Consider the following 26,927-nt stretch of genomic DNA (forward strand, 5'->3'; position numbering starts at 1 on the left):
AATCTACGGCTCTGCGTTCAACGTGTAATTACAAATTATACTAACGAAAGTTTATAGTTACAAAAGATGCTCAAAAGTTCTTTCAAAAAAAGATAATCCAATTCCATTGTATCACCCGCAAAGAAAAAAATGTCTGAAAACATTTGAAAAGTTAAGCAGGTTAGTAAACGTTTTATACAAAGCAAGCAAGATGTTTCATAACTCAATATGGAATATAAATATTATACATTTTCAGACCAAAATGGGTAGCCCATGCTAAAGTTCAAAAACTTTTCTTTATTATTTATTTTGTAGCCTATAATTAAAAATACAATTGTAAATATTATTAAATCTATAGATGGCTTTTGTCCTGATGGATGGGTGGTATCCTTTCCAATTTTGTCTTCCTTCATTACTTGTGTTTTGTTTTTGCTTAGTTTTATAGGTTTTAGTGCTAAATCTGGGAAGATTATTGAGTAAAATATTTTAATCATTTGTGGGTGACCATTAAATTGACCCAGTGACCTAAAATTAATCCATTCTTGAATTCTGTTTCATAGTTGGCCACTAACATGAAGGAAAGCCCATAGTGGGTTATGAAAATCATAAGTGCATTTAAAAAGTTTACTCTCTCTAGTTTGGAAAGTACCAATGTGTACTACTTTCAGGGTCTTCCGTATTTATTGACTTGACAAGTATTGCTATCCAAATCCGTCGAGCCGAAAATTTACAAATAAACATAAAAGTTCAGCTTTTATTTCTAATTTATTACTTCTCTTTTACTTTAACCTTTAATTTTTAATTAAAAATAAACTAATGGAGAGACATTTTACTAGGAATTAATCATAAACAAGCTATCGCCAAGAGAAATCATTGCTAGAACAAAATGGTTATCAAGCAGAACAAAAAAAAAAAAAAAAATAAACAAACAAGTAAACATGTAAATTATGTGAAAATATTGATTTTATTTGTATTACAAATATACTAACGCAAAAATATTTAAAATAATTTCGGATGATCAAATTTTTAGCACAGACAGTATGGAATAATTTTAAGAAATTGATTATTTTCTTAATCTTGATTTATTGAAAATTCTTTATATATATATATCGTATTATGATATAGTAATTCAAATAATGTTAGAACATTTTTATCAGGTAGTGATTTTCAATTTTAATCGCATTTATGTTTTTGACAAAAATAATATATATATTTCTGAAGAAATTAATTCAGTTTCCGAAACATCGAAACCTTCTGTGTTTAAATATGGGTAAAAACTTGAATAGGCGAAAGGTAGATTTTGGGAATGATGAAAATAATCATTGTAACTCTCTGTGTCTGGAGTCTAAAGTGGGAATTTTTAAAGAAACTACTAGTAATTCTTCAACCAGAGAAAGATACTAGAGCTAATAATGGCTAAATATTTATTTGAAATTACTAAATGGAAATTATCGTAGTATTTCGAAACCTGTAATAATTTCTATTTTTGATGGGATAAAATTTAGATTAGGTGAAAAGACGTACCCTGTGAATTAAATTTTATATTTATATATTTTATATAAATTTTTTAAATAAATTTATTTGTTGTGTTTATATTTATATATTATTATATATATATATATATATATATATATATATATATATATATATATATTATATTTAGAAAAATATACTACGCCTACATAATTATGATATGATTCAGTTAATAAATTGTTTATATGGAAAAAATATTACATTTGCTTATCAAATATTTTTTATGTAAATTTAATATACATTTGGAATATAAAAAACCCGATTGCCAAATACTGAAACGATATAACTAAAACTATGCTGATTCGTGACAATGATTTAGGCAACAGTCTCGTTCTTCAGTAACTACTTATTTCATCGCTGAAAGCGCTACAAAGTTTTCCAAAGAAATATCAGGCCTAAATCGCTATATTAAAATATCGAGATCTTACCATTGTACTATGAAACTAAGTATAACTTGTTTGGATAGCAGGCAATATCTAAGGAGACTAGTTTGGAACGAGAAACAATTTTAAGTACTAAAAACCAACAGTTAATCATGGTGGTAAATACATGGGATGTTTTTCGGCTTCTTATACTGGTCACATTGTATGAATCGAAAACAAAATGTATATTACTGACTATAAAAATTTATTCACAAGTCATATGATGCCTTTTGTAAACATTTCGAAATGTTCGATAAAAAGGAAAATTTCTTTATTTAATTAATATGTACGGTCAGAGACAGATCTGCAGTTACACTTCGAATTCAGCATGGCTTGTTACTCTCCCTCCTTTTTACTTCAATACCAGTTGCATTTTATAATTTTGAGTCTACATATTTTTATGTTCAAATGTGTGATCTTTTTATTTTGTTTATTGAATAATTATATAATTTATTCATATTAATAGACATGTATTGCTTTGAATGCTGTTTTTATGAAATATATTCTTATTTTTGAACTTCTAATGTCGAATGCGATACAGTAAAAAACTGTAGTACTTTCGTACGATATGAATATAATTCTTAATTGCCAACATTTTATATCATAATTAAGTAAAATTACATTAATATCCGATTAAAAATGCATAATATGAACGCAGTAGTATTCTTAATTTGTCAGAAAATAATAATGCGCATATATTGTCGCATCTGAACACTTGTACTGTTTCTAATATTCTCCCTTCGACTCTCACATACTCACTGCAAACGAATAGAGCCTTCAAAGTGTAACTATAGATCTGTCGCAGACCGTACATACATGAATTGTAAACAGTTGAACACATTTATAAATAGAAAAATAAATGCACACAAACCTAAACAATTTAACTTGAAGTTTGAATTGTATTAAGGTATCATTTCTAGTCTTCTTAAAAACCTTCAGTTTAATTGAAATTTCTTAAACCACAATATAAAAAATAAAAAAATACAACTCTCATTAAAATTCAGATTTTTTTATTAGAAGAATGAACTAAAACAGTCTATATACAAAATTGTCTGATTTACGTCCTACACCTCTGGATGAGTAATACACATGTAAATATGATAAAGTGGATTCTACTAACTCAAAAACTCTTACCGACCAATTGCGTAGAATTCGGTTCATCGAACGATCCATCAACAACCATGGAAAAACATAAAATTGAGCAATTGTTATTTTGTGGAGGGTTTTAAAGAAAATTGCTCCGTCGTGTCAATATTAAGATTTTTACCCATATAGAAACGAATTTGACACGGAATGAACCAACCGTAGCATAGTGACCCTACCTCTAAATTTGCATTTACTAAAACTACTTTTAAAGGTAAACTTTTTTGTTCAAATTTTTTTTTTAATGCTGTTTTATTGTTTCGTATGTGTTATGTAAATTTATTAACTCAGGTCATCAATTAATTAATTAATTAATTTTTACTTGTATCAGTGGTTTTTCCCCCCGTGAAATGTGTTATGTTCATTTCAAATCGAAATTAGTGGATTTAATATAAATATGATATTTCGTTTTTTTTATATTCTTAAATTATTTCTATAATTTTTTCGTTTTTTCTTGTTGTTACATATCTTGTCTCTTGTAGAAACTTCAATTTTAAGTAATCTATGGATTGAGTGAAATTGTATTATGTAATTAAATTAACTTTGACTTTATAAAATTGGAAAATCAAGTGACACATAATTTTAATATGAAATTTATAATCAAAGAAGCATTTAACATTATATATTATAATATATTTATGTATTATTGTATAAAAAAATAAAATAAAAGCAATGTTAATTCTAGAAAATGCCAAAAACGTGTAGATTCGCTTAATCATTAAGAAACGTAAAAAACATCAAAAGTTATATATACAAGTTAATACACATGGAAAATGGTAACTGGAGAAAATGGGATCATATATTGTGGATAACCTTTTAGAACGTGTTGAGAACTTATATATTATTGTATACAAAAATAAAATAAAAGCAATGTTAATTCTAGAAAATGTCAAAAGCGTGTAGATTTGGTTCTTGATTTAAGAAATGTGAAAAAAAAATCAAAAGTTATATATACAAGTTAATAACAAGGAAAAAGGTAACTGGAGAAAATAGGATAATAAATTGTGGAAAATCTTTTAGAATGTGTTGAAAACTACCCAATGTTCGAGATATATTTTATATGTGATACTGCTTCCAATTCACGTGCAAACAAAGAATCTCTTAGTCCATGTGGTGCAACAACTATGCAAAAGTGAAAGAAGTTAGTTTTCAGAAATAAATGTAGAATATGGACGGTACGTTTTTATTCAAATTGACAAAATGTATCTTTTTCGGAAACCATATCTGACAGCGACGACTAGTATTATTTTAGAATTGAAATCAATTCATTGAATGGTTATCGAATTGTAGATATCAGATACTTCCTAAATGTAGCAACTAAACTTCAAGTACAACACAGCAAAGCAGCAGCAAAGAAGTATCAGTTTCAACAGAATATCCAAAAACGAAGTCCAGAATTAATAGAACTGCTGTATAGGAAACATTTTTAATAGGTACCTAAGCACATTTAATGGAATTATTTAAAGTAGTGGATCCATTAATATTTAAAAACTTATATTGTTATTAGTGAAAATATGATTAGGTGGTGGAAAGCATCACTATGGCTTGCTTTGGAAGAAGCTGGTAAATTCTGGAGTTCATAATATAATCGGATATGTAAAAAATAAAATGTTATAATTTCTGTAAAAACCTTAACAAAGTTAAGAAACATACTAAATTATAATATAATAAATCTATATTTTATTTTTATTTTTTTTTTTTTGTTTATTTTGGAAACCACTTTCTGTGGTTACAAAAACTATGATTAAATTACTTTAAATTCGGTCTCTTGTATGTTTTACGTTTACCTTTCAACTTCTCGTTGCTTACTCCTAAATTGTCAGTAAACATTTTGAGATGTATCGAAGCATTAAACATGTGTAAAAATGATTAGTGGATGTAAAAAATACTCACCCAACTACATTTGATAAAAAGTTTGATCAAGTCTTGATTGAATTGTCTCGACAAGTGACCAGACCACAAATTATCAGTTAACTTAATGTAAATCCATCCTTGACGAAATGATAGTACTAAAAGACAAATATTTTAATTTTATATTATTTTTTTTTTTGTAAAATGGCATTTGTTGAGATACATAACCTGTCTGAGAGTGTAAATTTTTTTAATATACATGTGGATTCCGTAATACACAGATCCTCTATCGACTTCCTTTTTCAACTGGGGGTCTATAGTGTCCGGGTCGATGGTCCTTTTTGATGGTTGTACAATTCATTAAACTCATCAATTCCATAAAACTCTTCAGTCCGTTTTCTTTTTCCTGCATCTTCAGTCACAGAGCATGCTATTGTAGAGTTGCAATACTCCAGTGAAGATCTTTTAGGCAGATCTTTAAACATCTGCCTATAACTTTTAGTATGATAAGAAAAAAATTAAAATTTATTAGATTATATGCTCAACATTTGCTTATCCACATATTAATGAAAATTTAATTTTTATAATACTAAACACACAATCGGTATGATAATATGCAAAATTAATTTATAGTAAATATGAGACTGACCTTTTATATTCACGTTTCTGATTCATTTTATTTCCTTTCCTCATAAAATAACATGGCAATTTAATTTTTCATTTGTCCTAAGGAACTTAAAACTTGGTGGAAAGTTATCTTGGTTGAATGCTGAAAACAAAAAATTGAAATTAGTTATCCAATTTATTAAAATAATTATATATAATAATTAAGCTAAAAATTATAAAGTAAAATAATTTATACACTAACTTATTGTGAGTGTAAAATATTGTGACAACATTTAAAGCAGAAAAGACACTTTGGAGGTAACTTGTGACAACTGATCATATTTAAATAACTAAAAATAATTATAAATATTTTTGCATGCACTACAATTTTGAACAGTTAAAATTTGTAAGATAACCTTTAGTACAATAAGATAAAATTTAAAATTTATTAGACTATATGTCCAACATTTACTTATCAATATATTAATGAAAATTTATATTTTTCCAATACAAAACTGGACTGTAGTAACTGCACTTGTAACTGCAAAATCGGTATGATACTATGCAAAATTCGTTTATAGTAAATATGAAATTGACCTTTCGATTCATTTCATATCCTTTCCTCATACATTTCATGTCGTTAGATGCCAGTTTAAATTTTCTTTTGCCCTAAGGAACTTTCAACATGGTAGGAAGCTTTTAAATTTCTTGGTTAAAGGCTGAAAAGAAAAAATCAATATTAGTTATTCAATTTATTAAGATAATTTTAGACAATACATAGTTATACATTAGACTATATGTTCAGCATTTGCTTATCTACATATTAATAAAAATATATATTTTTACCACTCAAAACTGAACAGTTGAAATTATATTTTTAAAAACACACAATCGGTATCATAGAAAGCAAAATTAGTTTACAGTAAATGTGAGACTGACTTTTTATATTTACGTTTCTGATTCATTTCATTTCCTTTGTAAAGTTTCATTCCAGTTTACTTTCTCTTCTTGCGCCGATGCTATTCCCAGTTTATTGACCGAACATAATTTTACAACAGGAACTTTTCGAAGCGTGGCTTAAACGGCTTCTTTGAACTTAACCTTCACTGTTAAACCGCAGATGTGCCAACCTGAAACTGGTTATGCAACCCAGTTCACCTTCGTGTCGCTACAAATATTACAATAATATTAATGTCATTAAAATAACCTTATAGTTTGTTTTAATTTTCTGAAGTTGACTAGGCACAAAATAAATAAGGTTGGTGACAAAGGCATTAATACTTACTTAATTACTTATATTAATCGTAAAATAGTCGTAAAATTGTACAAAGTTTATTTTAAAATATTCTTATCTTAATCTATGCGTTACTTGATTTTGAAGAAGCTTCTTCACTAAGTTGTAAGTTTCTTAGAATAAATAAAACATTGAACTGGCATGATATTTTATGAAGAAAAGGAAAGGAAATGAATCAAAAATGTAACTAATAGAGGTTTGTTTCATATTTATTCTAAACTAAGTTTGCATATTATCATATCAATTGAGTGTTTTTAAAAGTGCAATTACATTATATTTGTTCAGGTTTATTGGTCAATGTTCGTTGGAATTATTTCCTGATGTTTCATTAGCAAGAGTGACTATCATCTTCAGAGTTCTGGTTTGATTTATATCTCTTTGATATCTGATTGACAACTTAGACTTTTTGTTAACACAATTCTAAGATACACAACTGCTTGCGTCAACAATTGTATATCATAACAGAATGATTAAGGAAACAATTGAAATTCATAAACACAAAAACAACTTCAATGGAAAAGAAGAAACATTGAAACTTGATAAAATATGGACACCAGTGTTTGGAAAGACTAAAATTGCTAAGCAGACGAGAATGGTAAATAAACACAATGAAATTTCTTGAACAACAAAATTCTTCGCTTACAATGAGGTAGTATTTAAATTATATTATATTATATTTTTTAACTTAACTATTGTATACAATTATTTTAATAAATTGGATGACTAATATGAATTTTTTGTTTTTAGCATTTAATGAAGAAACTAAAATTATTTCCACCAAATTGTAAGTTCCTTAGGACAGATGAGATTAAACTGGCATGAAATTTTATGAAGAAAGAAAACGAAACGAATTAGAAACGTAAATATAAAAGGTTAGTTTCACATTTGCTATAAATTAATTTTGCATATTATGATACTGATTGTGTATTGATGTTTATGGTTGTAATTAATCGTTCACTTTTTTATTATAAAAATATATGGATAAATAAATGTTGAACTTATAGTCCAATACTAATACTAATTTTTAAATTATACTAAAGGTTATCCTACAAATTTTAACTGTTGAAAATTGTTGTGCATCTGTTTAATATAAATATGTGTGTAATTATTTTTGGTTATTTAAATAAGTTACCTTCAAAACATGTTTTTAATATTAAATATTATCACAATTGTCATCAATAATTAATATTAATTTTTGCATTTAACATTGGACTAAGAAAGTTCTCCCCCAAGTTGTATGTTTTTCAGAACAAATGAATAATTAATCTGACATAAAATGTTACGAAAGAAGAAAATGAAATGAATCAGAAACGAACTTATTTTGCTCATTATTATGCTGATTGTATGTTTTTAAAAATACAATTTAACTGATTAGTTTTTTATATATTTAAAATTCGATATATTTGATGTTTTAAATTTTATATATTTAAAATAATAATGCTTTGTTTTTAATTTCATACTATTATGTTTTAATTTTATTTTTTTAATATTTAAAATAAAAATTTTAATTCTTTTAAAAAATTGATTATAATATTAATCGAAAAAAAAAATGTATTGGAAATACATAGAGCAACTTCTTTAGTGAAGTTTATTACAAGAAAGTGTGTGTCCCTTTTAAGTATACAGGTGTTTTAACTGTCATAAGTATTTCCACATTAAATAGAGCAGAATTTACTTCGAAGATCAATTTTTTTTAAAACGTTAGTTGCCACAAACCACATTTTGATAACCTCTTCTACCTTTAAACATAAACATTCCGTCATCTGCTTCCTATTCCTTCTTATTCATTAAAAAATAATGGAATATGACTAAATTGATATTTTTGTCTTTAAAACATTTTCTATCAATTTTATTTATTTATAAAGTTATATTAATCCTTTTCATAGAGAAAATATTCAAAAAACATAATTAATTAATAAAAACCTTGATTTTATTTTGTTTTTAAAAAGTGTTTCTGTTATTATATGAATTGTTAGGGACCATCCCGTGTAGCTTCTGTTTAACGAGTTGAGGAGAGGGGGGCAGATGCAGTGAAACAGGATTTATTTATCGTATATTCTTTCCTGTATATTACAATGTAATATCTGTTGGTGTATCGCACTGTATACATAGCATGTGTCAGTCGCTATCGGAACAACCACGAGGTTAGTCGGGGCCTTGGTTAATCTTCCAGGTTTTTCTTCGTCATCCCCTGGGATACTGATTGTATCACGTGTGCTATATTTGTCCTGGTGACAGTGAGTGTTCCCGTTTGTGTATTTTTTGTTTGCACTTTAATTTATGTATTGTAGTTTACAACTGAAGAAAACCAAGGACCACGTGTTGGTGCATAAAACAATGAAACATATGAAAATCTCCTAGCGCCCTAAATTATAAATACGGAAGGATTCAACATAATATAAATTGTTTTAGTTCATCTTAATTTATCAATTTGAATATGTAATAAGTTAGTAATAATTTTAGACGACGACGACAAATATATATCTGTTAAACTGGAGGATTTAAAAAAGAATTTCTAGAAGCGACGCCATAATGCTGTTTTTGAAATTTATGCAAGCTACGAATTGAAGGTTAGTAACCTACCTTTTTTTTATTTGATTATGATAAGAAAACGCATCATATGTTCTTTCATATACATTTTAAATATTTCATTTTAAACAAAGTTAAAAAATAATTTTCTTTTTATTTAGTTATACCTTTTTTTTAATTTAAAAACTAGTAGAATAAACATAATAATAATGTTATTTAGCTTAACAAAACATATTTTTCTTTGTCTATTAAATAATTTTATATTCATTCATGTAAATTAGTATTCATGCAATCGAATATATTTAACTTGTCTATGATATGTAATTGGTACAAATGTTAACTTATTTATTTATAGGAATTAAATTACACTAATTTCTTTATCTCATTTTAAGTCCTGTAAGCTACAATTAATTAGATCTTGTCCACCGATGAATGTTCAGCCTGTACAAATTTTAATTTTATTATCAGATAAACCAATAATGTAAATGTTTATTTTAATATATAATAATTTTTTTAATATAATATGAATTGATTTAGTTATTATACTTATTAAAACAATTTTTAAAGATGACATAATATTACTGTAAATAATAAACATTTAACTAATTGTGGCATATTAGTATGTGTAATGACTTTTCTACTTCGAAAGTACCCGGACACTAGTCAGACATAGCATCTATAGATTTATATTTATTTTAGTTAAATAATTCATTTTTCATACAATTAATACTGTTTAAGAACAGGTCCTACTGCAATTTTTTAATAACACAAAAAATTAATATTGAAATGAGGTTCTCAATGAATTAAAATGGTGTTTTAAGTTTGTGTAAATATTCAATTTATTAAATTTTAGTATTGGACAATGAAACAATGGAATGTTGGTTTAGTTCTCTCATGACAAATGAGTGAGCAATTTAACATTTAGATTTAGTTTTTTTTTAAAATGATCTTGTCATATTTTAATTAATAAACAATTCTACTTATTCATAGAATTATAATTAAACGGTAACTAATTTGATCAATATTTTCTAATTTTAATAATGTGAAACGTGGATTTTAGTTACATTGAAGTAATTTGAAAAATAAATAAATAAATAATCAAAAATATTTTATTAATCAGAAACAAAATTTCATAAATATAGAATCACTAAATATTTACTGTAAATTCATTTAATTATCCATTTATCTACAAATTTTTGAACATTATTTGTATTTTGTTGCTCAAATTGTCATTTACGTAAAGAGACCGATGGACCATAAAACTGAACAATTTCTTTAAATTAAATTGGTATTGTCAAAAATATTTTAAAGTTGATAAAAAACGTACAACAGTTTCAAAGATTACTTGCAAATAAATAATTTTTTGACTAAAAACTAGATAATTACACAAATGCAATTATAATTAAACGATAACACAAATATAATTTACTGGAAATAATTTAATTATTCTATTATATGTTACATATGCTCTTAATACTAATTAATTTTAGAAGAATAGTTGAAAAACAATATTTTAAAATCAGTACCTTTTGCCAAATATTTATAAGTTGTTTTAAATTAAATCATTCACCAATGTTTTGGACAACCTTTAATAAATTATCTTCAATAACTTTTTGAAGATATTGGAAACACATACGTGAATATATTTTTTTAATTTTCAGTAAATAAGTGTTTCACTTTAAAATTTATTTTATTAACAATTTTAAAGATTTAAAGAATTTAAAATGATTATATGAAGTAAAATGTAGATTCCAAAGTGAGAATTTCTATTTAAATTTATATGAAAATGTAATTAAAAAATTAATGTACAAAAGAAATAATTATTAAAAAAAACATTTTTAAAATTAAAAATACTTACTTTATTGTTCTTTAATATTTTTTATATATTCAGCCTTATTTTTTATTTTAGTCATTGACGATGGGACAAAGGAGGTGCCCAGAATGTTTTAGTTTTCTCACGACATATGAGTGATCAAAGAGAATCTGATGTGAAGGTCAGTAGAATAGATACTTTAAGTTTGATTAGTCAAAAGTACATTTAATGTAAACACAGTCTGTCTCAAAAATTAGATGGCTGATGTCAGATAAACGAAACGGGTAAACATATCGTAATTTTTATTTAATAATATTCCAAGTACACTTTCATCATTTATATAAGATTGTAAAACAATTAAAAAAAGTTGAAGTCTTTCCTTGAGGTCTTTTCAAGGACTCATGTCACCGTACTTTGAATCTCTTCTATAGCCAGAAGCCAGAAACAATAAGGCCCTTTTTGGACAGAAACTCCTTCACTATTCTGGACTTGACCGGACGTTGTCAATAGGCACTATCGACATTTAAGGTTCAACACAGATTATTCTCTTCAGCAATCGATAGAGGAGAATTTAATTTGTATTTTAGAATTCGTGTTTTTCGATGATGAAGTGAGAAATAACACTTATAAGTGGTAAATTTCATGAATGAAGTTGAGGAAATTTATAGCAGCAGTCAGCTAAGTTTCGAGACAGTCCGTGTAGAAACTATCATCGGACACACAAGCCAGTGGTGGTGGGAAGCCAACGGATCTAACTGCAAGTCCAATCCTCACCCAGGAAGGTCCTTGGACCTTCCTCAGATTGGACTTGTTCTTCCGGACCCAGTTGACAGGGGGCTGGCATCTTTGTCAGTCCTGTCTTCTGGTTTAATTCACCCGTATGTGTTAAATATACGCCCTTTTCCCCCATATGTGCAATCACATATGTCAAACATTTGGTCATGATCTCCGGATCGGTACCCGGAGAGGGGTTTACACTTTCCCCTCTCTGTCCCAAAAAAAAAACCGTGTAGAAACAAAAATACACAAGTTTAAAAAAGTCATAGAAAACGAGTTAATTGATGGATTAACTAAAAATTTTATTATTACATATATTTACATACGAATCAGAAATTAATATAATTTTATTGATACAGCTTTGAAATATAATTTTAATAGACAAATACATTTTGAAAATTTTGATTATCAGTCCCATAAACGTAATCAAATTTACCCTGAAATAAAAATATTTGAAATAATAAACGTATTTTGATTATAGTTGTTTGACCAAAATTTTCAAACTTGAATGAAGTAGAATACATATATTTGTTAAACAATTCTATATAAAAATATTTATATTTATACGTTAAAAAGAAAAAAAATTAAAATACTTTTTAAGGATATTTGGTGTAATAAAGGAAATTATAACAGTAGTAGAGTACATGGAACAATTTATTTTTTATCAATCTTCATATCTTGTTGATTAAGATTTGAATAAATAGCAAATTTATTCTATTCATATACGTGAATATTGTGAGATTAATTTGATATATATTTTTATATTACATTCAGTTTCTCTTTAAAATAAACATATTTTAATTAATAAACAATTCAACTTAATCATAAAATTAAAATTAATCGTCAACTAATTTGATCAATATTTTCTAATTTTAATAAAGTGAAACGCGGAATTTAATTATATTTTATTAATCGAAGACAAAATTTCATAAATATTAAATTAATAAAGATCTACTAAAAATTCTTTTAATTATCCATTTATCTAGATTTCCAATGGTATACAAATTTTAGAACTTTATTTATATTTTGTTTTCGCTGCGGGAAAATGCGAAAATTGACATTACGTAAAGAGAAATCGATTTGAACTATAAAACTAATTAATTTCTAAGTTAAATGGGTATTACCTAAAAAATTTTAAAAACGTACAATATTTTCAAAATTGAAAGTAAATAATTTTGTGACTAAAAATTATATATGTAATTAGCATAAAACGGTACCACCAATATAATTTACTGGAAACAATTTAATTAAGATAGAAATGTTACATACGTTCTTAATACTAATTATTTTTAGAAGATTAGTTGAAAAACAATATTTTACAATCAGTACCTTTTGACAAATATTTATAAGTTGTGTTAAATTAATTAACTCATTCACTAATGTTTTGAACATTTGATGAATTAACTTCTAGTACTTTTTGTAAAACATTTTTTTTTTAATTTTTAGTAAATAAATGTTTCACTTTAAAATTAATTTTATTAATAAACATTTCTAACTATTTAAAGAATTTAAAATGATTATTGTTTATGTTGAAGCTTATTTGATCATCTTTTTCTGAAGAAAAATGTAGGTTCCAAATTGAGAATTCCAATTTAAATATTTATGAAAATATAAAAAAAATGTATAAAAAACTAGGCAAAACTTTGTACTGATGTCCATAGTTATCGTTATTTGAAATAATAAATATTAAAGAAAAATATACATTTTTAAAATTAAATCGACTTACTGTGTTGTTCTTTAATATTTTGTATATATTCAACCTTATTTTTTATTTTAGACATGAATGATGGTACAAAGGAGGTCCCCAGAATGTTTTAATTTTCTCATCACATATGAGTGATCAAAAAGAATCTGGTATGAAAGAAGTGAAACCAAAGGTCTGTAGATTTAATACTTTGAGTTTGATTAGTCTGAAGTATATTTAATGTAAACACAATCTATCTCAAAAATTAAGAGGCAAAAATACACAAGTTTAAAAAAATCTGAAAACAAGTTAATTGATGGATTAACTAAAAATTTTATTATTACATATATTTATATACAAATCATAAATTAATATAATTTTCTAGATACAGCTTTGAAATAAAGTTTTAATAGACAAAACACATTTTGGGAATTTTGAATTTTTCAGACCCATAAACGTAATAAAATTTACCCTGAAATAAAAAACAATTGCAATAATAAACGTCTTTTGATTAGAGTTCTTTGATCAAAATTTTCTTGAACTTGAATGAAGTAGAAAACAAATATTGGTTGGATAATTCTATATAAAAATATTTATATTTATACGTTATAAAGAACAAAATTAAAATACTTTTCAAGTTTCAATGTTTGATGTAATAAAAATATTTCTTAAATTAAATTTGAGAAATTATAAATACAGTACTAGAGTATATGGAACAATTTCTTTCAATATGATTCATAATTTATTGTCAATTAAGGTTTGTAATAATCTTAGCTATGTACTATTAGACAAATATTTTACAGTCGAACCAAAGCTCAATTGAACAGTTACTTTGCTATTCATGTACCTGAATTGTGTAAGAATAATTTAATATATATTTTTCATTTTACATTATAGGTTCTCTTTAAAATAAACTTATCATATTTTAATTAATAAATAATAACAATTTGAACAATATTTTCTAAATTTAATAATGGAATGTGGATTTTAATTATATTATTTGAAAAATAAATAAATAATCAAGAATATTTTATTAATCAAAACAAACTTTCATAAATGCAGAACTACTAAAGATCTACTGAAATTTCTTTATCTAGAATTCCAATGTTATACAAATTTTCGAACACTATTTGTATTCTGTTTTCGTCGTGGGAGATGAATCAAAATGCTCAAATTGGCATTTGGGTAAAGACAAACCGATTAGAACCGAAATTGCTATTGCCTAAAATATTTTAAAGTTGATAAACAACGTACAAAAGTTTCAAAGATTGGTTGAAAGTAATTAATTTTGTGACTAAAAATTAGATAACTACATATGTGTATGTTACCATAAAACGATACCACCAATATAATTTACTGGAAACAATTTAATGATGATAGGAATGTTACATATGTTCTTAATACTAATTACTTTTAGATGAATAGTTGGAAAACAATATTTTACAATACCTTTTGCCAAATATGTATAAGTTGTTTTAAATTAATTAACTCATTCACTAATGTTTTGAACCACCTTTGATAAATTATCTTCAATAACTTTTTGAAAATATTGGAAACATTTTTATTCACACGTGAATATTGTAATGAACATTTTGTAAAACATATATCTTTTAATTTTTAATAAATAAATGTTTCAGTTTAAAATTTACTTTATTAATTAACATTTTTAAATATTTAAATAATTTTATTATTAATGTTAAAGCTTATTTAGTCTCCATTTTCTATATATTTATATTTATACGTTGAAAAGAAAAAAATTAAAATATTTTTCAAGGATGTTTGATGTAATAAAAATATTTTTTAGATCTAATTTGAGAAACTATAAACACATTAGTGGAGTATATTGAACAATTTCTTTTTATATCATTCTTAATTTCTTGTTGATTAAAGTTTGCAATAATTTCAGCTATGTACTCAACGTACATTTAACTAAAATATATTTTTATTTATTAAAGTTACTTGTAATTACTTTGAGTGTTGTTTGTTGTTATTCCAATTTTAAATATTTCAGTTAAAGAAAGATGATTCAATGTGACAATTTCATTACCCACGTTTTTATAATATTTATGTTTTAGGTATTATTACAAGATGCTCTAAAATAAAAAAGGTTCAATACGGATTTTCTACAACCACTGTCACAAGAAGATTAAGGATGAAGTCCATTCTATATATTGCTTCAAAGAAATATCAAGTACAGCCAATGTAAAGAAGAATATATTAAGCTTTATTTACATAAGATTGGTGCAGTGGTAGTGTATTTATACTGCGGTGGTAGCGGTAATTTTTAAATAAGTTTTCGCAGTAGGCAGTATGGTATTATTTTTTTAGGCATGTGCCAGAGGTAGTATTAACAAATCACGTTGTTAATGTTGAATATAATTACTTTTTATTTCTTCATCTTGTTTAGTTTAAAATAGTCAGACACAGAATATAAACAAAATTTTGAGTTATCTTGTAAATAAATAACATTAAATAAACATGTACGAACACGGTGCTTAATGCCCTTGTGTGAAAAGCTAGCTGGGTTTCGAACTACGAGTACCCACCAGCGAAGAATCGCTACTAACACCAATTTTCTGCACTACACACACACACAAATACACTTCAACTGCACTAACGTTTATGTGAATGAGCTATTAGTATCTGTGTACTAGATATTAAAAATCAATCATTTAAATTTAAAAATTAAAATAATAAGTAGTCATGTATGTTACTTAAAATAGGTAATATTTTAAGCAACAAGTATAAATTGCCATTTATGTTATGTAAATTATATTAAAATTTAGATATTATTGAGTATATTATAGGTATTTATTATTGTCAATAATAAGGTTTATAACCTGCTTCCCCATAAACATTGGGTTTGTTAATTTGACAATTATTTCAAGCATTCATTAAAAACGAGGTGGTTTGTTGACTGTGTTGTTTCTTAAATCAGCATTTCAAATTGACCATTTATATTAGTATACTATTACTATAGGGTATTACAAGTCCTTCATATTTTCCTCAACGGAAAATGATTTGATTTAGTTGAACTAATATTTCTCCCAAGCCTCTTCTTTCCACGTCTACTTGGACCATCACCCGCCTCGCCGAGACTATATACACTGGTGTCGCGTCCATGCTTTCGCACGGCAACTCCTCCCTATCAGACATTCTTCAACTCACTCACACCACAAAACAAGCACACTCCAAACAACCTAAGATAAATAATAAAATTAGCAAATCTTCACCAAACGCGGCAAAAGGGCACTAACCACGAGTTGGAGTATGCACTCGGTAGAGTACACCCTAGAGAACCCACATACCAAGTTTTCTCAAAAAACAAGTTATGGGCGAAAACAATACGCAAACAACTGTATGCTTCGATTGGAGCACACCCTAATAACGCTAATAACACCAGCAATATCAGAAAGGTCTCTGTTTAATCAGTTTTAAACTCCCTGCACACCAGGGGCACGTGGCCACCGAAAGTCTAGAACAATATGCTCAAATCCTTCGGCAAGCTTGGTAGCTTAGTGGTCAAGCGACCAGCCGTCCGGGTACTTTATTGTGAAACCTTTTGAGAAGTGCCTCTTCAGTTCCGTCATCCCTGGTCGTGGTTACTAAACACTCCCTGGAGAATGATGGTGGGAATTCTCGGGAATTTTGTCGTTGCTTGTAAGTTGTTTTGTTTTGTTATGGTCGTTATCATATTCGTAGTTTTTTCTGGTCTTGATGAATTTGTTGGAGACGGCGATGTCTCTCAGTTGGGGGTCATTGACCGAAGGCGGGATGCCTGGGCGGCTCATCTGTGAGTTGGCGGTGTGGTGAATCTGAGCGACGGTGGCACCATGGTTTTTTCCATCGGTTACATCGCTTGTTTCCATATCGTCCTCCTCTATCTTGCTGCTGTTGTCACTTGGTCCGCTTGGGACCTCGAATGTCTTCACTGTCGTCGGAGCGGATTACATGGGTTCGAATCCCGACCTATCCGCTCAATTTTTCTTGTTGCCGTGTGCTAGTAAAGTTCAAATCGACGTTGACTTCCCAGGATTGAGCATCATCCCACGTCCACGGAAGAAGGCCGCAACACCGTACAGCATCAAAGGCACCTTCCCTTGTCTGTCCTCCATTAGCACCAGGTCGTCCGCGAATGCCATGGCGGCGATGGTACGGCCGTCGGCTATCGATCCCCCAGTGTAGTCGTGATCGAGCTTCTCCATGAGTTCATCCACAACGAAGTTGAACAGAAGGGGACTCAGTACAGATCCAAAACGCTCTCGACGGATGACACATCGGGAGCGTCGTACATCTTCTTGCCGCTGAAGATGATGTCGGCAAATGAGGCCCTGTTCCTCTTGAAAAGGTCCTGGGCCTTCTTGTAGTCACTGGCTCTTTCTCCTCGACTGGTGTTCAGCTGTCCGTAGTTCCCCGCAGTCTGAAATGTTCTACAGAATCGACGATGTCCCTTTCTGTCTTTAATGCATTCCAGCCAACTGTCAATTGCTGACAGAAATTCATGACTGGAGCCCAACAGAGTTAGGTTTATCATCCGCCTCAGGTTGGTGTCAGCGGGGTCCAGTTTCCTGCGGCTCTCTACGAAGTGGGTCACGAAAACTCCAGGAACAATCTCCGGACAGGCTGTAGACATTGGGGAGGGGGTCGGTATTGGGTGGTCGAGGCACGGGCGGGTTCCCGTTCGGTTCCTGTACCGGCTGGGTCACATCGACGTCCAACGCTGGGGCGGTCGCTGTGGAAGAGGGGATCTTGGCGGGGCGTTGGATGGGTATGCCTCCGAGTCCAGTTTGGTGGGTTCACTCCTGAATTTATTCCATTTCTTTTTGTGTTTGTTCTTAGTGTTGAGTTTTTCACGTACACTGAGGAATATCATCTGTCGGTGTGTTGATTTTTATGATTTTTGTTGTTTTGTTCCTTGCCTTGAGTATATTGTTTACAAGGACCTCTATTTGTGCTTCTAGCATCTATTCGTTGAGTATCTTTCGGAGCGATATCAAGTGATAACGGGGCATCCGACCCACCCATAGTACCAAAGTTTACATCATTGGTGTGATGTTCGCATGCTGCTGCATACTACGGTTCTGGCGTTGAGAGCATCACCAAGCCGTGTATGGCTGTCAGCTCGGGTACACATGATTGCTAACCGTGACAATCTTTCGTATCACTTAATTCCCTGTTAAACAAAAACACATTCATACTACCATGTCCAGTCATCAAGAAACTCATACTCCGGCTAAGCCAGAAACATTCACTGGTACCAGCCGCTCGCACATCTCTAACAAACCTGTACGTGGGTCGACCCTTCTCGCTGGTATCCCAGCGGTCCTGCCAGCACGCGAACAAGTCAAAGCGTTTCCGATACCCTCCCGCATCACAACATCATATGCTGATATTTCTTCTCACTCTCTTCTTGCCCCTCCTTATGCTGTCGCCCGCTTCACTCATGCTATACGCGCTGGTCTCCTCTTCCATGTTCTCGACAGGATGGCCGTCCTCAAGGTCAGCCATGTTATCCTGCGAACTTACTCACTCGGAAATACCTATATGCCAACTTTCAGCCAGATTTCACCAAAAACCACTGAGTTTCACCGATCGAGGAGGGCAAAAGTGCCGTCCCCCAAACCCCACGCCAACATACAAATCGCTCAGTAATCAACCAGGTTATTACGAACAGGGTGGCCAAAAGGGGCTACACCCAAAAATTCACAATTCTCGTGAATCACACCCAAAAACACCCTCCAATGACGAAAAGGCTCAACGGACAATAAAATCAATTTTCCGGCCACCGGGGCCGACGAAGCCGCCGAAAGATCTGAACAAAATGACCAAGTCTTCCGGCAAGCTCGATAGCTCAGTGGTCAAGCGACTTTCCCAAAAGTCAGTTCAGTCCCAACCTACGTACAAGCCTATTCCACTTACCCTGTATACTCCAGACATCAGCAACCACACCCCCGAATCACACGTCACACCCGCATCACACACTCGATCAACTACGTCACCAAAAATTTTCGATTTAACAACTTGCGAAGCGACGGCACGTTCGTACTCCTCGGCGGTCTGAAGTTCATACATTTGCCCATATTTAACCACTCTCTCATATCTTATATAGCCATTGCCTAGCCTTATCCAGGGTGGACGGTTGGCCGACATGCATCCCTTGAGAAGCGTGGCAGTGGTCTTGGTTTCAGATACCTCAACCCCCATCCTCGCTCCCCACTCACACACAACGTTCATATACTCAGTACCCCTTCGCTCTAGTGTTATCCTGCTATCACCCTCGACCAGTATGAGTAGGTCATCTGCATACGCAACAAACTTGGCTCCCATGTTCTCTAGTACATTCAACAGTTTATCCATCATCAGGTTCCACATGAACGGTCCACACACAGATCCTTGCGGACATCCACGAGTGACCTTCCACACCACGCTGCTCTCGGAAATAATGCACCCATAATTTAATCTCAGCCACACCAACCTGATGTAGTTTCTCAAGCACACGTTCCCATCTGAGGTTATCAAACGCACCTTTAAAATCAACGAACACTCCACACACATACTTGTGTACCGATTCACTCATACGACCCTTCAGGGCATCCCAGGCATCTTCCGTGCCTCTACCACACACAAAACCATACTGGGATTGGTTGAATCCACCGTAAACAGCAAGCAGTCTTTCAGTCATAATTCGTTCACAGACCTTAGCCAAGGACGGGACCAGACATATTGGTCTATATGATCTGGTCACGTTCCTTGGCTTGTCAACACCTTTCAATAATAGGATCACCCTACTAGACTTCCAAGCATCCGGAAACACACCTTCGTTCATGCACTTATTCATCATTGCCATCATATATTTTTCTCCAGTGGACCACAGGCATTTGACCATTCTCCCGGTGATTCCGTCCAGCCCAGGGGCTTTCCGGTTACTCAGTCTATGGACAGCACACTCTAATTCATCCCTGCTTACAGGAGGAACCTGGTTAGCAGGTCCCTGTAGCACAAATTCATTAACGTCCGTTGGAAAAAATTCACGTAGCACAACATCCACCGAGTTATTCCATGTGTCCGCAACAGCAGGCACGGCCGGGTTAGACCGACCACGCCTGCATATACGGTACACATGCCCCCAGGGGTCCTCATTTCCGCATTCGCCAACAAACCGTCTCCAATCATTTTCCTTTGCATTACACAAGGAGTCCTTGTACACTCTCACAGACATACGGTATTCATTCTCTCGTTCATCTACATCATCTGCATGCTCACTTCTGCCTTTTTGCCACTTTCTTCTTAATTTATGCACTCTTTTACGCATCGAATGCAATTGGCCGTTCCACAAACTAACATTCTTGCGTCTAGTTGTCCCTCTCTTTGTACCACATACTCGATCGTTAACGGTTCTCAGAAAATCATTCACAAACGCAACCTGGTCAGACAGATTCATATACCTTGTCAATACATTCCTTAGAAACCTTGCATATAATGCCCAGTCAACATCACGAGTGCGCCATCCTTCACACAAGTGCGACATACCACCTCAATTCGTATTGGATTATGGTCACTCAGACCTTTTTCGCCATCCACCCACCATTTGTGCCGATACGGCCATGAGGCCGACACCAGAGTCACGTCGAGGTCACTCTGACCATTGGCAGTGACAGAACGATTAAAATTCACTCCATTCATTCAAGACAACCATGCCATTTTCCAAAATAAATTCCTCCACCTCATGACCTCTCAACACACTATCATCCCGTTCCATGTTCTTACTCAGCCACATTAAAGATGTGGCATTCGTATCCATTCCAACCAAGAGTGATTTACCCCTGGTTCGCACTATCACTCGCTGCAAATATTCAAGGTACGAGGCTAGGGTATCATTAAATTTGCTCCCCATACTTCATCCACAGGCACATACCATGTGTCCACGTGAGCTCACACACCTCAACAATCTCAATGCATTCGTGGTTCACCACGATCGCACTCTGGCATCTTTCATTCAGCACGGAATATACACGCATGCATGCAGGGAACCCAACCACTCCATGTTCACTGGAGTATGGTTCCTGCAACAATGCCACATCTATCCTATTATTCATCATCCACGCACTCAAGTTGCTCGTAACATTCCTGGAACACTGGCAATTTAGTTGGACTAAATTAACCATCATTCCGTGTCAGACATCCTACTTCTCACACGTCTCAGTTTTCTCTCATACAGGGGGCATTTACGGCTTTGAATGCCATGGTCACCCTTCAGTCCCCTAACCTTGCAGTTGATACACGTCTCGCACTCATTCTCAGGTGTCTTGCACAATCCTTTTTATGGCCCTCTCTCCCACATTTCTTGCACACTTCACTCCTCGTGCAGAAACTAGATATGTGCCCAAAGCCGAGACATTTATAGCATCTCGGTACACTATCCCATTCATAACATCTGAACGCATACATTCCGACATACACACGCCGGACCGCCCTAACTCTGATGTCACCTAGTTTAGGTGCCACCGTGCCCAGCACGCGCTGCTTCACTACATCCCTGGACACGGCCGCATCCGTTGGCTTTACAGGGACACAAAATCTCAATCGAATCAGTTAAGAAACAGCAAAGCCACCCCTAGCTCGACACCAAAAGGGCCGCAGTCAAAACAAACGCTCGCTCCTATCCACAAAGTTCCGATCGAATCGGTCCACAAGCAACGGAATTATATACAACTAGGCGCCAAAAGGGCCGAACCCAAAACAAATACGTGTCCTAGTGAAGCACACCTCTGACACACCTACCTACAAAATTCCAAACAAATCGGTCCACAAATAACGGAGTTATACGTAACTCGGCGCCAAAAGGGCCGTAGTCGAAAGAGGGGCGTGCTTCAGTGAAATGCACACAATTTACACCTACCCACAAGGTTGCAGCTAAATCCGCTGAAATAGTACCCCACACGATGCCCAACGGGCCGTATCCAAAATAAATGTGTGTCACAATTGCAACACATCCCACTCACACCAGATTCACCCCGCTTGGTAGCGTAGTGGTTAAGCGACCTGTCGTCACAATTGACTTCGTGTTATGTCGTAATGTAACCAGACTATCACAACCCTACGTCATACACGAACTAGACTCAGACCACGTCCCAGTATGCGTTGAAATTGCCAGCAGAAACCACACACAACCAGTCAGAACAACGTATAACTACAAACACACAGACTGGGGCAAATTCAGACAGATACTCAACGACCTCACCCAAATAGACAGTGACATTCGCTCGGAGCATACGATAGATGAACAAATAAAAGTCCTCGTTAACAACATAATCAAAGCAAGGAACAGAACAACGAAAATTATAAAAATTAGCACACCGTCGGACGATATTCCCCAGTCTGTGCGCGATAAGATTAATACCAAAAACAGACACAAAAAGAGGTGGAATAAACTCAGAAGCGAGCAAGACAAAAACGAATACAACAAACTCAGACAAGAAATAAAGCACGAGATTGCCACCTACAGACAACAGACATGGACAAACAAACTAACCAAGTTAAATGCAAGAGACAACTCCATCTGGAATTTCTTAAGAAAACTAAAAAACAAAAACACAGATTACCCCACACTTTTGCACAACGGCACCGAACACGTAACAAACAAAGAAAAAGCTGAGGTATTCGCAGCACATTTTGCATCAGTACACGAAACAGACACGACAAACATGACACAAGACCAACACACCACGGTAAAGACAGGACAGCAAATAAACCGTAACAGTCCCTCACCCATACCGCGAAACATCCTGCACAAAGTCCTCACTAACCCAACCGAAATCAAGCGACAAATAAAAACCCTTCCAACCAACAAATCCCCAGGCCCCGATACCATAGACAACATCTTACTAAAAAACCTTCCCAATAAAACAATAGTTCAACTTCATTACATAATCAACGCTATATTACGCCACCAATACTTCCCCACCAAATGGAAATCCTCCATAGTCATCCCGATCCACAAACCAGGCAAAAACACCCACTCTCCAAACTCCTACCGACCCATAAGCCTTCTCGACTCCCTGTCGAAACTGACAGAGAGGGTAATTCTCTCTAGGATAAACCGAGTCGACAAACAGCTCAACCTGACCCCACCGGAACAATTCGGCTTTCGCCCAAAACACGACACCGTTCTCCAGGCAGTGCGTATAGTCGGATCTGTCAGGGAGGCATTTAACCGTGGACAGTCGACGGTCATGCTTCTTCTCGACATGGAGAAGGCTTTCGACACGGTCTGGACGGACGGTGTCCTGCATAAATTAACACTGCTCGGTTTCCCCGCATACTGGGTGAAACTCATAAACTCGTACCTCAGAGAAAGAACCTTCAAAGTCAGAATCGGCAACGATATGTCTAACCTGCACCACATCTCCGCCGGCGTTCCGCAAGGCACTGTCCTAGCTCCCAAGCTGTACACCCTCTACACCTCAGACATCCCTACCTTTCCCAAAACAAACCTTGCCTTGTACGCCGACGACACTGCAATCTATGCCCACAGTTTCCACTCTCAGGTAGCAGTGGAACAAATTAAACTCCATCTGAACATGCTGACCACATACTACGACAGGTGGAAAATCAAAATCAACCCGTCAAAAACGGAGTTGATCAACTTCACCAAAAAATTCACCAACACCAGAATTACCCGACCACCTGTCGTGGGTGGGGTCAGCATCCGGGAGAAAAAGTGCGTCAAGTATCTAGGAATACATTTAGACAAACGATTATTTTTTCAGGAACACACCAACCAAACGAGGCGTAAGATATTTGGCGCACTTAAGACCGTTTATCCGCTCATCAACCGAAAGAGCCCACTCGGCGTGCAGAGCAAGATTCTCCTTTACAAAACCCTGATCCGACCCATCATAACCTACGGCTGCCCTGTCTGGTCGACAATAACAAAGACGAACATGCTGGCACTTCAACGCATACAAAACAAAATGCTAAGACACGCCAAAAACCTACCCAACACCACTAACATCGACACCCTCCACGAAAACACCGTCATCACAAAAATAGACACACAAATAAGCGAGATCGCAAATAAATACTTCCATTCCCGAGTCAAAAACAACCCCTTGACAAGACAAGTACTAGACACACATCACCTCAACAAAAATCCAATCCACCGCCACCAACTTATCCATGAAGCCCTACCCATTTTCTGGGAGCCCCCATGACTAATTAACATAGACAACGACATTTGGCAAAATTAACAGACTGTATACAGGCCTCGGGTCAATGACCTGACCAAACAATAATAAACCCACACCCACCAAACAAAAACAAAAACGCAACCCAGATCACACCAGTCCAACTACTGAAAGGGGGTTTTTTACAGATTGTTTTCCCCTGTCGACTGATGCCATAGTTGCCCTGCAAAGTAGACCCAGAAGATCCACGGACAGACAGGAATGCGAGTTTCGCACGGACAACCGGAAGACCTTCGAGGATGCGCCCAGCGCGACGATGGCCGAGCTTTGATCAGGATACACAATACACCGTAGGACAAATGTCATAAGATCGACAGCAGAGTTGGCTAAGGCGAAGCTCTGGATCCCCGTCCCCGATGGCTGCAACCAAAACGGCACTTGGAGGACCCACTTCTTAAATCTGAAAATTTGTAATACTGAATGTGTTGTAAGATTTTAAAGATTATGACAATAAACATTATTATTATTATTATTATTACCTGTCGTCGGAGCGGACGACTCTGGTTCGAATCCCAACCTTCTCCTCTCCTTAAACCTGGTCTCACTCATGCTAGCCAAGTTCTTTGCACGCAACTCATTCATAAATTCTTCATCCTTGATATGGCTTGGCACATCATGTACCATCGACCTAGCTGGCCCAACGCTCAGTCCAGCCTCATTGAATGCAGGAATAGCCTGCAGACGCTCTGTCTCATCTCTGGTTACTGTTTCAATCTCAACACCTGTCTTTGTCCGTCTTCACTCGAATATCTTCGGTGCCACCTCGGACACAACCATTGCCTTGACGCAGGAATAGCGTCACACTGTCCATAGAATTAACCACGATCGCGTAGGTCCTAGGCACCTTCTTTCTTAGGCGCTGTAATCACCTCAGGTGCCGGTCCAACACCCCGAATCTCTCTAACACATAACTCGAGGGACCTGGCCTCCTCGAGCTGTCCCGCGGCGCATTCGGATCGAGCTATAGCCTCTACAGCCTGCGCCCTAACTTCCCCGAATTGCTCCATTATTAGCGCGCCCTTAGAAACCTTGTTCTCCGCCCTACATAAGAACTCAACCAACCTCTTTTCCACCCCACGGATGACATCTAGTGGTCCACCATCCCTTTGCTCAATTCAATACTGATGTTCCTCCTGACTCTCTTTCCCCCCTCCTGATGGTATCGCCCGCCTCACTCATACTATAAGCACTCGTTTCTTCGTCCATACTCTCCACAAGGTGGCCGTCCTGGAGGTCAGCCATGTTTCCCTGCGAGCTCATTCACTGCCTGTGCACTTGCAGAAAAAAAATGCCAAAAGGGCCGTACCCCAATCTCAACAATAGCACCTGGGAAGGCAGCCTCCACAGTACCTGTGTACCAAATTTTAGCGAAATCGCACCACGAATAACCGAATTACAGACACCAAGTGGCCAAAAGGGCCGTCCTCCAACCCGTTGCAATGTGCTCCTGAAAAGACGGAAGTGTCTCAACTTTTACCTGGCTTGTACCAAAAGCCACTGAAAACCGCTATTCGAGGAGGCCAAAAGGGCCGTACCCCAGACCGAAGTTTGCTCTGGGAGGAGCACTCCCAAACATACTCACACACCAACTCTCACACAAATCACTCCGTAAAGAACCAAGTTATCACGGATGGGGTGGCCAAAAGGGCCTACACCCAGAAATCCACACAATTCGCGTCAATCGCACCTAATTAACCCTAAAAATACCCTCCGATGTCGAAAAGGCTCAACGGACAAAAAGTTCACTTTTTCGGCCAACGGGGCCAACGGAGCCGCCAAAAGACTTGAACAAAATGTTGAAATTCCTCGGCAAGCTGGGTAGCTTAGTGGTCAAGCGATCAGTCGTCTGGGCGGACGACCCGAGTTCGAATTTTATTTGATTGAGGATTGTGTTTATTTTTGCCTCTTTGTGGATGCTTCCCAGATAAGTACGTTTTGGTTTGTTTAGGATTTGTCCTAGCAGCTTATTTTGCATATTTTGTATGCGTTTAATTTGGGTTTCCGAAGCGGTTGCCCAGATTTCGCTTGCATACATTGCAATTGGGTTTAT

The 26,927-nt window shown here is 33.9% G+C and overlaps 1 long non-coding RNA gene across 1 annotated transcript; it reads left to right on the forward strand.

Annotated features, from left to right (window-relative positions):
- The first annotated feature begins 8,957 nt into the window (after positions 1-8,957).
- On the forward strand, positions 8,958-16,423 carry LOC126266036 (uncharacterized). The gene is made up of 6 exons (XR_007548497.1): positions 8,958-9,065; positions 9,120-9,233; positions 9,292-9,398; positions 11,267-11,351; positions 13,725-13,824; positions 15,707-16,423. It is a non-coding gene; the product is annotated as an uncharacterized LOC126266036 (long non-coding RNA).
- The last annotated feature ends 10,504 nt before the right edge of the window (positions 16,424-26,927 follow it).

This window comes from Aethina tumida, chromosome 6 (assembly GCF_024364675.1).
Source record: "Aethina tumida isolate Nest 87 chromosome 6, icAetTumi1.1, whole genome shotgun sequence".
In the NCBI taxonomy this organism is placed as follows: Eukaryota; Metazoa; Arthropoda; class Insecta; order Coleoptera; family Nitidulidae; genus Aethina; species Aethina tumida.